Source organism: Gossypium hirsutum, chromosome A06, assembly GCF_007990345.1.
Source record: "Gossypium hirsutum isolate 1008001.06 chromosome A06, Gossypium_hirsutum_v2.1, whole genome shotgun sequence".
Taxonomy (NCBI): Eukaryota; Viridiplantae; Streptophyta; class Magnoliopsida; order Malvales; family Malvaceae; genus Gossypium; species Gossypium hirsutum.
Window position 1 is genome coordinate 96,587,216 of NC_053429.1, and position 12,651 is coordinate 96,599,866.

At 38.3% G+C, this 12,651-nt stretch overlaps 1 non-coding gene across 1 annotated transcript; it reads right to left on the reverse strand.

The window, feature by feature from the left end:
• Window positions 1-4,706: 4,706 nt before the first annotated feature.
• Window positions 4,707-4,813, reverse strand: LOC121231023 (small nucleolar RNA R71). Its single transcript, XR_005929092.1, has one exon. It is a non-coding gene; the product is annotated as a small nucleolar RNA R71 (small nucleolar RNA).
• Between the last annotated feature and the right edge of the window lie 7,838 nt (window positions 4,814-12,651).

Below are 12,651 nucleotides of genomic sequence, written 5' to 3' on the forward strand. Positions count from 1 at the left end.
GGACTTAATTTTTCTAAAAATTGATAGACACGGCCTAAAACAGTCCACATGAGTGTGTGACACGGTAGTGTGGACCGCTAATAAACCGTAATTTATACATATTTTTACCCCATGCTTAACGCATTTTATGGATGATTTCCCATTAGAATTGGTGAATTCGATGCTCCTAATGCTTTAATTTCATGTTTTATACTTAAGAGGGCATAAGAGAGCGAAAGGAACGAGAAACGGGTCAAAAATAGAGAAAATGGGCCAAAGTACGAAATCAACACGGCCTGGACCTCCTCATACGGGTAGACCACATGGCCGTGTCAATTTGGCAGGCTCAAGCACGGCCTGAAGTAATCGCACACGGGCATGTCCCTGCCAAGCCCAAGTTGAGTCCAATTCGGAAAAGGCTAATTTTGAGGGCTCTTAAGCATTCCAAAGCCTATAAGTACACCCTAAAAGAGAAAGAAAATGGGGACAGAGAATAGGGAGTAAGGAATTACTCCAAGGAAGCCGATTGATCCATCTCAGAAGCTGGATTCACTATCAAGATTGAAGATCTCTCCTAAATTTCCCCTTCAGGAGTTTTGGGTTTTCTTTATGTTTTGTATTCTTTATTATTCTGAGATGTTTTCTTATTTAGTTATGAGTTAAAACCCCTAAATACCTAAGGGGAATGAAACCTAAGATGAATATTGTTATTATTTTCTGAATTGTATGATAAATATTTAACTTGTTTTTAATTCTTGGTTTGATATCCCAGGATACTGATTCAATATAACCTCTTATTCAGAGGAGGAATAGACCCTGTCTAAGAGTACATTTGTCATAATTAAGATACACAAAGAACGAGAAATAGGACAATACTTGTGACAGCCCTAAATTGACCCTAGTCGGAAAGTGGTTTCGGAACCACTAAACCGAGTCATAAAGATAATTAACCGTCATAGTTGATGCTCATTATATGTACATATGCATGTGTGAAAATTTCATGTTTGAATTTTGTTAATAGTAAGTGAATTTTATCAAATAGGACTTATGTGAGAAAATTTGGAATGTGCTAGGCAAATGTAAAGTGGCCTAATAATGCATGTTGTGAAATGATGGGTTTGCATGTCAAATTACCCAAAAATTAAAGCATAGTGGCCGGCCATGCTATGGGTGGAAACATGTTGTAAACATGTTGTGTTAGTGAGTTATGTTAGAAAGAATAAAAAAAGGGGTTAGGATTAAAGTAATGCAAAAAGGTGGAGTGATGAAAAAAAATGGTCTCATCCATGCCCCCCCTTTTGCCATGAATGGAAGAAAGGAAACAAAGAAAAAAAAAGTGTTCATCCTTGAACATCTTTGACCGAATAAAAGAAAGAAAGGAAGGGAATAAGCTTGGAGAAAAATCGGCTATGAAGGCTCACTAGATTAAGGTATGTTTAATGTTGCTTTAAAAGTTCATACTTCCCTTGGATGATTAGTCTAAATTCTAACTATCTCATGGATGGATTTGGGATTATTAGAGAGTTAGTATTCGACTAAGAGGCTTCAAAAGTTTTAGTTGAAGCCTTGAGACTATTAGCATGTTAGCTATATGGATGTGTTATAAGGCTTGAGGCTTTAGGTAAATTTGAACTCATCACCAAGTTCTTTAAGCAATCCAAGCTAAAAGTTTCGATATTGAGGTATCTTGAGCATCCGGCCATGGTAGGAAGTAGAAGGGAAAATATGGTTGTTGTTAGATGAAGTAGAGTCTAACAAATGAGCACATATGTGCATTAGTTGCTAGATGGAGAAGAATCGGCTAGCAAGTTGTGTGCTAAGGCGGAACATAATTTTGTATATTAATGAGTAATGCATGTGTTGAATTGATGGAAAGGGAGAGGATGCTTTACTAGTGTATATATGTGTATTGGCCAAGTTTTGAACTTGAAACAAAATGGTGTTTAGTCAATACAAGTGACCATACTTGTAAAATGTATTAAGTGTTGCAATCGGCCTCAACATAGACATGTATGTTCGGCCACATGAATGAGTACATAAGTTGATGTGTATGTTCGGCCATAGGTAAGCATATTGATGGCTTTATCTTGACTTAGAAAATTCGGCTAAGGGGAATATTAGCTAATATGTTGAATTCGATTCGTGATTTCGTACATATGTGACTCTAATGTCTAATGTATATATGGGCTAAGTACCTTGAGCTTCTCTTTTGATGTTCGAATGAATTGTATTAAATTGCTTAATGTGATTAAAAATGCGTATGACCATTTTGTATTTGAGCTAAAGGTGGCCATATGACCCATCAAATTCATTGTCATGTTCGGCCATAAGCTAGCATAATGAGACTTTAATAAGTTAAATTTGTTTGAATTAGCTCAAGAGCTTAGAGGACCAAAGTTGGATAAGGGAAAGGAAAAAGTGATCGAATAGCCGCCGAAATCGTTCGACAACATCCGAGGTAAGTTTTCGATTAATGGAGCTTAGATTATGATTCAATTAGATTATGTCTTAAGTAAATCAAAATCATGCTCTTTGTATGTGGCTATTGAGCCGAAATTTGTAAGTGTGATAAGTGTTTTGTGTTTGAGCTTTGGTAATGAAAATGAAATATGGATGTGTCATGATTTATTGATATATGTGCATGGTTATTTGAATGATATCCGGGCTAAGTCCCGAAGGCTTTTGTGCTAGGTGACTATAACTGGACTAAGATCCGAAGGCATTCGTGCGAGTTGCTATATCCGGGCTAAGACCCGAAGGCATTTGTGCTAGCGATTATATCCAGGCTAAAACTCGAAGGCATTTGTGCTAGCGACTATATCCGGGCTAAGTCCCGAAGGCATTTATGCTGGTGACCACATCCGGGCTAAGACCCGAAGGCCTTGTGCAAGTAGTTATATCCGGCTAAATCCCGAAGATTTCTTGAGTTTGGGAATGAGCGATCTGCTGTAATAATTTCAATTAATACGCTCGTAAAATCTTAACAACGAGGTATGTGTTGTACATGCATTGGATTAATTGATTCCTCTTAAATAGCATTCGCTCAGTCGATTAAGGAGCTTCCGGTTTTTGGTTAAGTTGATCCCTTATGTATGAATATAAGGGTTGGAAATGTGAAGTAGGACTGATTTTTGAGAATATATGTGTATATGAAATTATCCATTTAGTTATATGAATGCTATACTTCAGTTGAGCCTAATTCTATTGCTCAAAACTTACTAAGCATTAAATGCTTACTCCGTTTCTTTGAATCTCTGTTTTATAGATTTTGGTTCGTCAGCTATCGGACTCGGGAGTGTCGAAGTCAAAGTCGCCCACACTATCAAACCCCCTTTTGGTACATTTTTGGTTGAACTTTGAAATGGCATGTATAGGACTACCCTTTTTGTTGTGGGTCATGTACCCTTTAGTTTTGTACAAATTTGGATAGCCATGCGAAAATGGCTTATATACACTTTGAGCTTAGTATTATAATCGTCTTGTATGATGTTCATTAAGAGGTATGGAAATGTTTGGGAATGATTAGCCATTGGAATGGTTAATCATGATCATATTTTGTGCTATTTATGCCAAAGGGCTAGTTGAATCATGGAAACTATGTAATAGGTAAAGTCTACCTTAAAAATAGATGCTGATAGCAGCAGTGACGTGAATGTGAAAAATAACTAAAAATAGTAGAAATGGAATTAAATAGTTAATAAATTATGTAATCGAACCTTGATGAATCTATTTTCATAGGAAAGTAACGAAACGATCATATGAATAGTATTTTAAGAGATATTTAAGTTTTCGTGAGACAGGGCCAGAACGGTTTTTGGATTCCCTGTTCCGACTTTGGAAATTCATTATAAATTAACAAGAGATAATTAGAAGTCATGCCATATATGTATAGATTCCTTTTCGAGTCTAGTTTCTATAGAAATAAGCAGAATCAGTATTGAAACCCTGTACAGGGAGATATCCAAGTCGTAATGTGCAAAGGTCAGTGTAGTCAAACCCTGAAATAGGGGAGACTTTAACTAATAAACTGTTCTAATTGGCTCGACCAAAAATTCTAGAAAAAAAATTTGTAGATGAACATACAAGTCTAGTTTCAGGAAAAATTTACGAAACTGGTTTTCAAGTTTTGAAACTCAAGATATGATTTTTAAGGCGACAGTGATGCAGTAACCAGCTTGTCTGGAAAATTTTCAAATGGACTGTGGAAATAAGTGGATTAAGCCCGTTAACCCCTCGTGTCCGACTCCGACAATGGTCTCGGGTACGGGGTGTTACAATACTCGACCTACAACCGAAGAGATGGCTAAAAACCAAGACAATCAGCTACCTCCTACAATTGCGGTTAATCAAAATCCTGCTCCACGCACTATGTATGATTATGCTAAACCTTCTTTAACAAGAACTGAATCAAGCATAGTTAGACCTGCTGTAGCTGCAAATACTTTGAACTAAAACCTAACACTATTCAAATGATACAGCAATTTGTTCAGTTTGATGGTTTGCAGGATGAGGATCCCAGCGCTCACTTAGCAAACTTCTTAGAACTATGCGATACATTTAAAATTAATGGTGTTTTTTATGATGCCATTCATCTTCGGTTATTCCCTTATTCATTGAGAAAAAAAGCTAAACAGTGGTTGAACTCATTACCACGAGGGTTAATCACTACTTGGGAACAAATGTCCAAAAAATTTCTATTAAAATATTTTTTGCCGACTAAAATGGCTAAATTATGTAATGATATCTCTTCGTTTGTGCAGATGGACTTAGAAACTCTTTACGATGCATGGGAGAGATACAAAGACTTACTGAGAAGGTGCCCTCACCATGGGTTACCGCTTTGGCTACAGGTTCAAATGTTCCATAATGGCTTGAATCCTTCGACTCGACAAATGGTTGACGCAGCTGCTGGCGGAACCATCAATAATAAAATACCTGAAGATGCCTATGAGTTTATAGAGGAGATGTCACTGAATAACTATCAGTGGCAAGTCAGGAGGATTAAGCCAACTAAAAAAGCAGGCGTTTATAACGTCGATTCAGTTACAATGCTGTCAAATCAGGTAGAACTTCTAAATAAAAAGATTGATGGTTTACTTGGTTCTACTCAGGTACATCCAGTAATGAGGTGCGAGACGAATGGAGGAGGAGCATGCATAAAGTATCAACCCTTCAACCCTAGCATCGAGGAGGAACAAGTCCAATATATGGGTAACAATAACTCTCGATCCCAAAATAACCCATATAGTAACACTTACAATTCAAGTTGGAGGAACCACCCAAATTTCTCATAGGGAGGTCAAGGAAATCAGAGACCACCTCCAGGCTACCAACAACCACCCTACCAACAGGAAAAGAAGCTAAACCTTGAAGACATGCTGTCTAAATTTATCTCAGTGTCAGAAACCCATTTCTAGAACACCGACATAGCACTTAAAAATCAACAAGCATCGATCCAAGGGCTCGAAACTCAGATAGGCCAGCTTTCCAAACTAATCTCCGAACGACCACAAGGTAGCTTGCCAAGTAATACTGAACCCAACCCAAGGGAACAACTCAACGCGATTGATGTTCAAGATGAAGAAGGATTCGTTGAGCCTAAGCCAGAACCGAGGCAAGAAACTATGGTAAGCAAAGGTCAAGGTAAGGTAGGTCACAATAAAAACAAATCAGTGAATGTCGAATATAAACCTCGTGTGCCATACCCCAACGCGACAAGGAAAGACCGCTCAGATGAACAATTTGGTAAATTCCTTAAACTCTTAAAAAAATTACATATTAACTTACCATTTATTGAAGCGCTATCGCAGATGCCAAACTAATGAAATTTTTAAAGGAGCTTTTAGCAAATAAGAGGAAGTTGGACGAGGCATCGCATATGGAGCTAAACGCAGTGTGCTCAGCTATTCTGCAAAATAAGCTACCAAACAAATTCAAAGATCCAGGGAGTTTTACGATTCCTTGCTTAATTGGTAGTTTAGATGTTAATAATGCATTAGCTGATTTAGGGGTTAATATCAACGTCATGCCTTACAAAATGTTTAAGCAACTAGGTCTCTGGAAACCCAAACAGACTAGGATCAGCATTCAATTAGTAGATAAAACTATAAGATTCCCTAGGGGTATTATTGAAGATGTCCTAGTTAAAATCGATAAATTTATATTTCCCGTTGACTTCATTGTTCTAGACATAGAGGAGGATAGCAACACTCCTTTAATTCTAAAAAGGCCTTTTTTAGCAAATGCTAAAACAATTATTGATGTTGGCACAAGTAAACTCACACTCCGTGTGGGAGATGAAACAATCATCCTTCAAGCTCGCAATTCCGACAACACATTGGAAATCAAAGGTGATCGTCTAAACCATTCGACTAAAACTGACAATATGGTGCAACCTTCTTTGCAGGAAATGAGTCTGAAGGAATTACATGAGTCATTCTCAAGCAATAATATAGGACCTATTCATGAAGATCGAAGGCTACAAATCGAGGAGCTAGATGAATGGTGGACACATAAATCGAGAACACACGACAAACTGAATCTACGATAGAACGAGCTCAATACCTTTCCAAATCAACTTAAGGTTGGAGATAGAGTCTTATTAGATGTCATGGATCCCCATATTGTCGTTATCACACCGAATGAAGAAATCCCTCTTATGGTACTTAACATTTTCCCATTCGGTACGGTCGAGGTGAGTCATCCCAAGTTCGGCACTTTTAAGGTAAACAACACTCGTTTAAAACATTATTTTGATGAGATTGATAGCAGGAATGAGGAGTATAAACTCCTCAAACCACCATGATCATTCAACGGAGAGGTAAGTTGAGCTTAGACTATAAATAAGCGCTTCTCGGAAGGCAACTCGAGCACTAACTGTATTAACTTCTTTAAAATTTAGACTTCAACACCTAACTTACTAACGGAGCTCTTGAATACAGGTTTTCCACAGAGACACGGCCAAGCACACGGGCGTGCTTAGGGCCGTGTAAAAATAGGGCAAAGATTTCCCCAAACACGGGCTACGATAAAATGCCACGACCGTGCGACATGGCCGTGGTCGAACCTGTCAAAACAACACGAGCGTGCGACACGCCCATGTGGAAGAACTATAGGCGAACCTGTTAAAAAAGCACGGTGTGCGACACGCCCGTGTCTAATACCCGTGGACAACACTATCAAAATAACACGGGCGTGTGCAGAGCTACACGACCGTGGGAGAAGTGAATCACATCACACACGGTCGTGTAACATGATCATATAGCCACATGGCCTAGACACACGGGCGTGCCCGAAGGCTGTGTGACTATATCTCACTTTGCGACAAACACGGGCTGGACACGAACCACACGGGCGTGTAAACTGGCCGTGCCACTTGAAAAATTAGATTATCTATCTTCTTTTATTTTTCTTTCATTAATTTTTGAAGATTCTTTTGTTTTTAAACATGGCTTATCTTTATGATTACTACCAAATCATTCCCCCAATTCTCCTTCTGTTCTTCAAAATCATGTTTGTCCTCCAACTTTATTTCCAACAACTCGCTCTCGCTAATCCAGGAATTTCATCCATTTTTAACTCAGGAAGTTTCACTTCCCTCCCTATCTTATTTTTATATTCTTATATCTATATTTGTACATTGAGGGCAATGTACATCCTAAGTGTGGGAGGGTATTTATTCCATTATCAGAAAAATCCCTGAATGACTTTCTTGTTCTCTTGAAAAGCTCTCATATCATATTTAGGATAAATTTTGATTGATTTATGATTGTGATTGACATATCTTGAATTAAAACATAGGCATTTGTGCATTGATTGTTTAAACTTTAAGACATTAGAGAATCAAGCATGATAAGTTTATTTTTAAGAATTTAAAATCTTAGGTTGTTTCCCCAAAGTATAGGTATTACATTGAGTTGGAATTCACAAGTTTTAAACATCAAAAAGCCATAATTTTTGTGAGATTTTTGAGCCTTTTGAGCATCTATTAATTCTTTCATGCTCACTTTTATTGTTGCTTTGAGTGCGTCAGTATTGAACTGTTATTCTAGAATTTGCTTGATTATGCATGTCGAGACCACACCATTTGATTTGATATGTCAAAATGATTAAGGGACTTAGGATTAACCCACTCATGCCATGAAAAGCCTACCTCCACGATTAACCTCTAGTAAATCCTCTTGAGCCTAACAAGCCATTTCTTGTATTACCCTTGATATTAACCCTTAACCCATTATTTTTGAAATCCCCTAAATTAATCCCTATTTTTGTCGAGATCTGAGTTGAATAAATCACTTAGTTATGTCTTGTTCTTAATAGTTAGTCTATGTTATTTAACTTGTTATTTAACTTGTTCTTAAAAAAATGTATACATATTAGTAGTGATCTTCTGTTTGTAAGCTTCAGTATTTAAATTCCATAGTCAGAGAAGGAGTTATGTTGTACGTAAGTGATGATTAAATATTTTTTCTAGTTAAGTAATTTTTCAACTCAATCTCGATTCTAACCCTTTCTTTCAGCTTGTGACCACACCCCCTAACCAAGCCTCATTGCAACCCTCTAAAGACCTTTTGATTGATGTATCATCTTAAATTATAGTGGTGGAGATTTGATTTTCATGCAAGCCTATGGTAATGACTTTTCATTATTGACTATTGAGTGCTTCATTTATTGTCCTTAAACACCTTGAGTGATTTGAGTGAATCTTTAGTGAGAATGTGAAACTCTGTGATATTCTAAATCAAAGGTAATTACTTAGATGAGGGGAGATACCAATGTTTGCATGATTAAATACTCAACTTGGAATGTTTGAAACTTTTATGTTCTTTTAGTTGAATTCTCTATGTAGATTACCTATGGTTTATTTTGAGATATTATCGATAGAAATTATAAGTTGAGAAGAATTTATTTTTTATTATGAGTTGAGAATTTTGCTTGAGGACAAGCAAATGCTTAAGTGTGGGGATATTTGATAAACCGTAATTTATACATATTTTTACCCCATGTTTAACGCATTTTATGGATGATTTCCCATTAGAATTGGTGAATTCGATGCTCCTAATGCTTTAATTTCATGTTTTATACTTAGGAGAGCATAAGAGAGTGAAAGAAACGACAAACGGGTCAAACACAGAGAAAATGGGCCAAAGTACGAAATCAACACGCCTGGACCTCCTCACACGGGCAGACCACATGGTCGTGTCAATTTCGCAGGCTCGAGCACGGCCCAAAGTAATTGTACGCGAGCGTGTCACACAGGCATGTCCCTGCCGAGCCTAAGTTGAGTCCAATTCGGAAAAGGCTAATTTTTGAGGGCTCTTAGGCATTCCAAAGCCTATAAATACACCCTAAAGGAGAAAGAAAAGGGGGACAGAGAATAAGGAGTAAGGATTTGCTCCAAGGAAGCTGATTGATCCATCTTAGAAGCCGGATTCACCATCAAGTTTGAAGATCTCTCCTAAATTTCCCCTTCAGGAGTTTTGGGTTTTCTTTTTGTTTTGTATTCTTTATTATTCTGAGATGTTTTCTTATTTCGTTATGAATTAAAACCCCTAAATACCTAAGGGGAATGAAACCTAAGATGAATCTTATTATTATTTTCTGAATTGTATGATAAATATTTAACTTGTTCTTAATTCTTGGTTTGATATCCCAGGTTACTGATTCAAGATATGCTCTTATTCAGAGGAGAAATAGACCCTGTCTAAGAGTACATTTGTCATAATTAAACGGAGTTGTTTGCGCGCCTAGACATAGGGTAACAAGATTTTTTCGTATTAGGGTGAAACCTAATAAGGGGATCCATAGATTGAGTTCATGCAACCCTAGGGTGTTAATTAGAGAAAGGTTTCAATTATTCAATCTAGGGATTAGACGTTATTAGTCTTGAATAGGGATAATAACATAACTTAGGGATCTCTATAGAACAAGTTAAGTGAATAAATCGTCCAATTCGGAGCCAGAATAATGAGTACAGTTTAGGTGGATTTTTCCTTAGGTATTGCCCTAATTCAATCGATTTTCCCAAAAGCAATTCCCTAATTCTATTCTCTGTGAATTCTTAGTTTAGATAATTAGTTAGTTAAAAAAAATTCTTTGTTCTTAGGCTAGATAATAAAAAGACTGTCATTACTAGTACTTTTAGTTCCTTCAGGTTTGACAATCCGGTCTTACTAAAATTATACTACTGTTCAATAGGTACACTTGCCTACATCGTGATAATAGTTAGTTTTAAAAACAATTAATTATAAATATTTAAAACCTATCACGAAATCACACGATCAACTGCACAGCCTGGACACACGTGTGAAACCTGGAGCCCAAATTTTCAATTCTAAAACAAGTTAGAGAGTTACACGGACAAGGTACATGGTCGTGTATGACGTCACAAGGCGTATGGGAGGTCACACGGGAGTGGGAAAAGCGAAGGAGATTGCACACGCCGTGCGACACGGCCGTGTGAACCATACGGCCTGGACACACAAGCGTGTCTGAGGCCATGTGAAGGCTAGGCTTCCATTTTTAATTGACACAGGCTGAACAGAAGACCACATGAGCATGTGACACGGTCGTGTGGCCCAGCACAGGCCTAACATGACCGTGTCATCTCTTTAAAAAATTAAACCCTAATTTTCTTTTTATTACTTTTGTCTTCTTCTTCAACTAATCCTCTCTTAAACCGCCGCTCTTACTTCCGACGAACTCTTCGACCACTGTCCTTCCCACGCCCGTGCACCCTAGCCCCAAACTCCCTTATATTTTCCCTCGTACGAGCCACCCTTTACCCTTCTCCTTTCTTTCCTTTCTTTCCCCATCTTTTCCCCAACCCCCACACCCACAAACCGCCCTCAACAGCCAAGTACCCCTCTCTCCTCTTTCATTTCTCTTCTTTCCCTCCCTCAAACCGCTAGTCACTCTTCCCTCTCCTCTTCTCTCCCTTGTCCGCCCCTCACCCTCGCGCACTCAACCTTCCCCCACGCGCACCCCATACCGCCAACGGTCCTCCTCTTCACCCTTGCTCTATTTTATTTTTATTATTATTATTATTATTATTATTATTATTATTATTAGTTCTTTCTCTATTATGATTCTGTTCTTTTTCTTAGTTTCACTGATTTTATTTATTTGTTCGTGTTGATTCAGATTCTTTACTGATGATTTTTTTGTGTTTATTCTTGAGTTCTGAACACTTTTACCATTTGATCTGATTTTATTTTATTTATTCTCTTTTAGTTTATTCTTTCTTCAGTAGTATTGTACATGTAGTTAGTTTTAGTTGATTTTATTTTTCTTCTTGCTAGTCTTATTCATTCATGTTTCTTGTTGACCATTATTAGTATTTTTTATTATTACTGATTTCTATTTTGATGGTAACATTTTATTTAGTAGTATTCTTATGTTTCCAGTCTATTTCATTATTAGTCAAATTGATGAGCTTCACTCAGATTTTTTATGCCTCTATAATGATTGTTCGTCCATTTTATTTTTTCTTGATTGCTTTCTTACAGATTCATTATGACGAACACATGTGGCAAGTCCAAGACTGCCCCGGTGGGACTTTCTCCTCGTGCGTTTTTGTCGAGGCCCATCATCCCTATCTTTAATTTTCGACGGGCCCCCCAGGAGGATTTATATCAGCTCCATCGAATACGGCCCACTCAGTCTAGGTCGCTGCATTGATTGGGCTATTTTGGAGCAGGTCTGACTCACTGATGACGTGCGCGCCATTATTGCCACAGCTCCGTGGGACAAATTCTTTTCCATTATCGAACCCACCTACGTAGAGCTTACCTTTGAGTTTTGCACGACATTCTGGTAAGTAGGCCAGTTACCATCAGTTTTCAACTTGGTGGTTTAATGCGACATATGAGCGTCCCCGAGTTTGGTACTGCTATGGGACTCTACACTGAGGAGTTCATGAGCGCGAAAGACTTTCTTCGACTTCATCGGCATATCCATCGTTCGCCATCATGTTGCTAGGCAGATCTTACAGCGAGCCAAACACCATATAATGTGAGTCACTCGAAGGCGACTTCTCTCTTTCCGGCATTACAGTACATTCACTCACTTTTAGCTCACACTTTAACAGGTCGGAGAGAGAGCATCAGAGTCGTTAGCACTCATGACACTTATTTTCTATGGAGCATGGCGCACAGGCATATATTTGACTTGGCATACTTCAGCACTCTATCCTTCTACCATCAGACTGACCGCCATAGGAAGGGCCCCATTTGTTTAGGCCCTTACGTGACTAGCCTTGACCGTCACTTTGGTCTCTTAGACACACCAAAGTAGTCCTCCACACTCACACTTGTCGGCTAGATGTCCCCACAGGGCATCTCAATCATGATACACATGAGGATGATCGAGCGGCGTCGTGGAATGGACCCCCTTCAGTACCAATTGTTTCATTTTAACACTCAGAATGAACCCGAGGACTTCACTGATGATGTTCCTCCCTATCACAAGGACCTACCATAGCCTCCACTTTCAAGTCACCGACCTGTTCCTTCTGCTACTAGCTTCTGAAGAGTATCCACTGAGGAGTTCACTAGCTTCCATCAGTACTGTATTCAGCGGTTCGACAGTATTGATGTAACATTGTAGCAGATTTGTCAGCATTTCCATATTTCTCCTCCAGCGCCGACGACTTACAATGCTAATGCGTTTGAT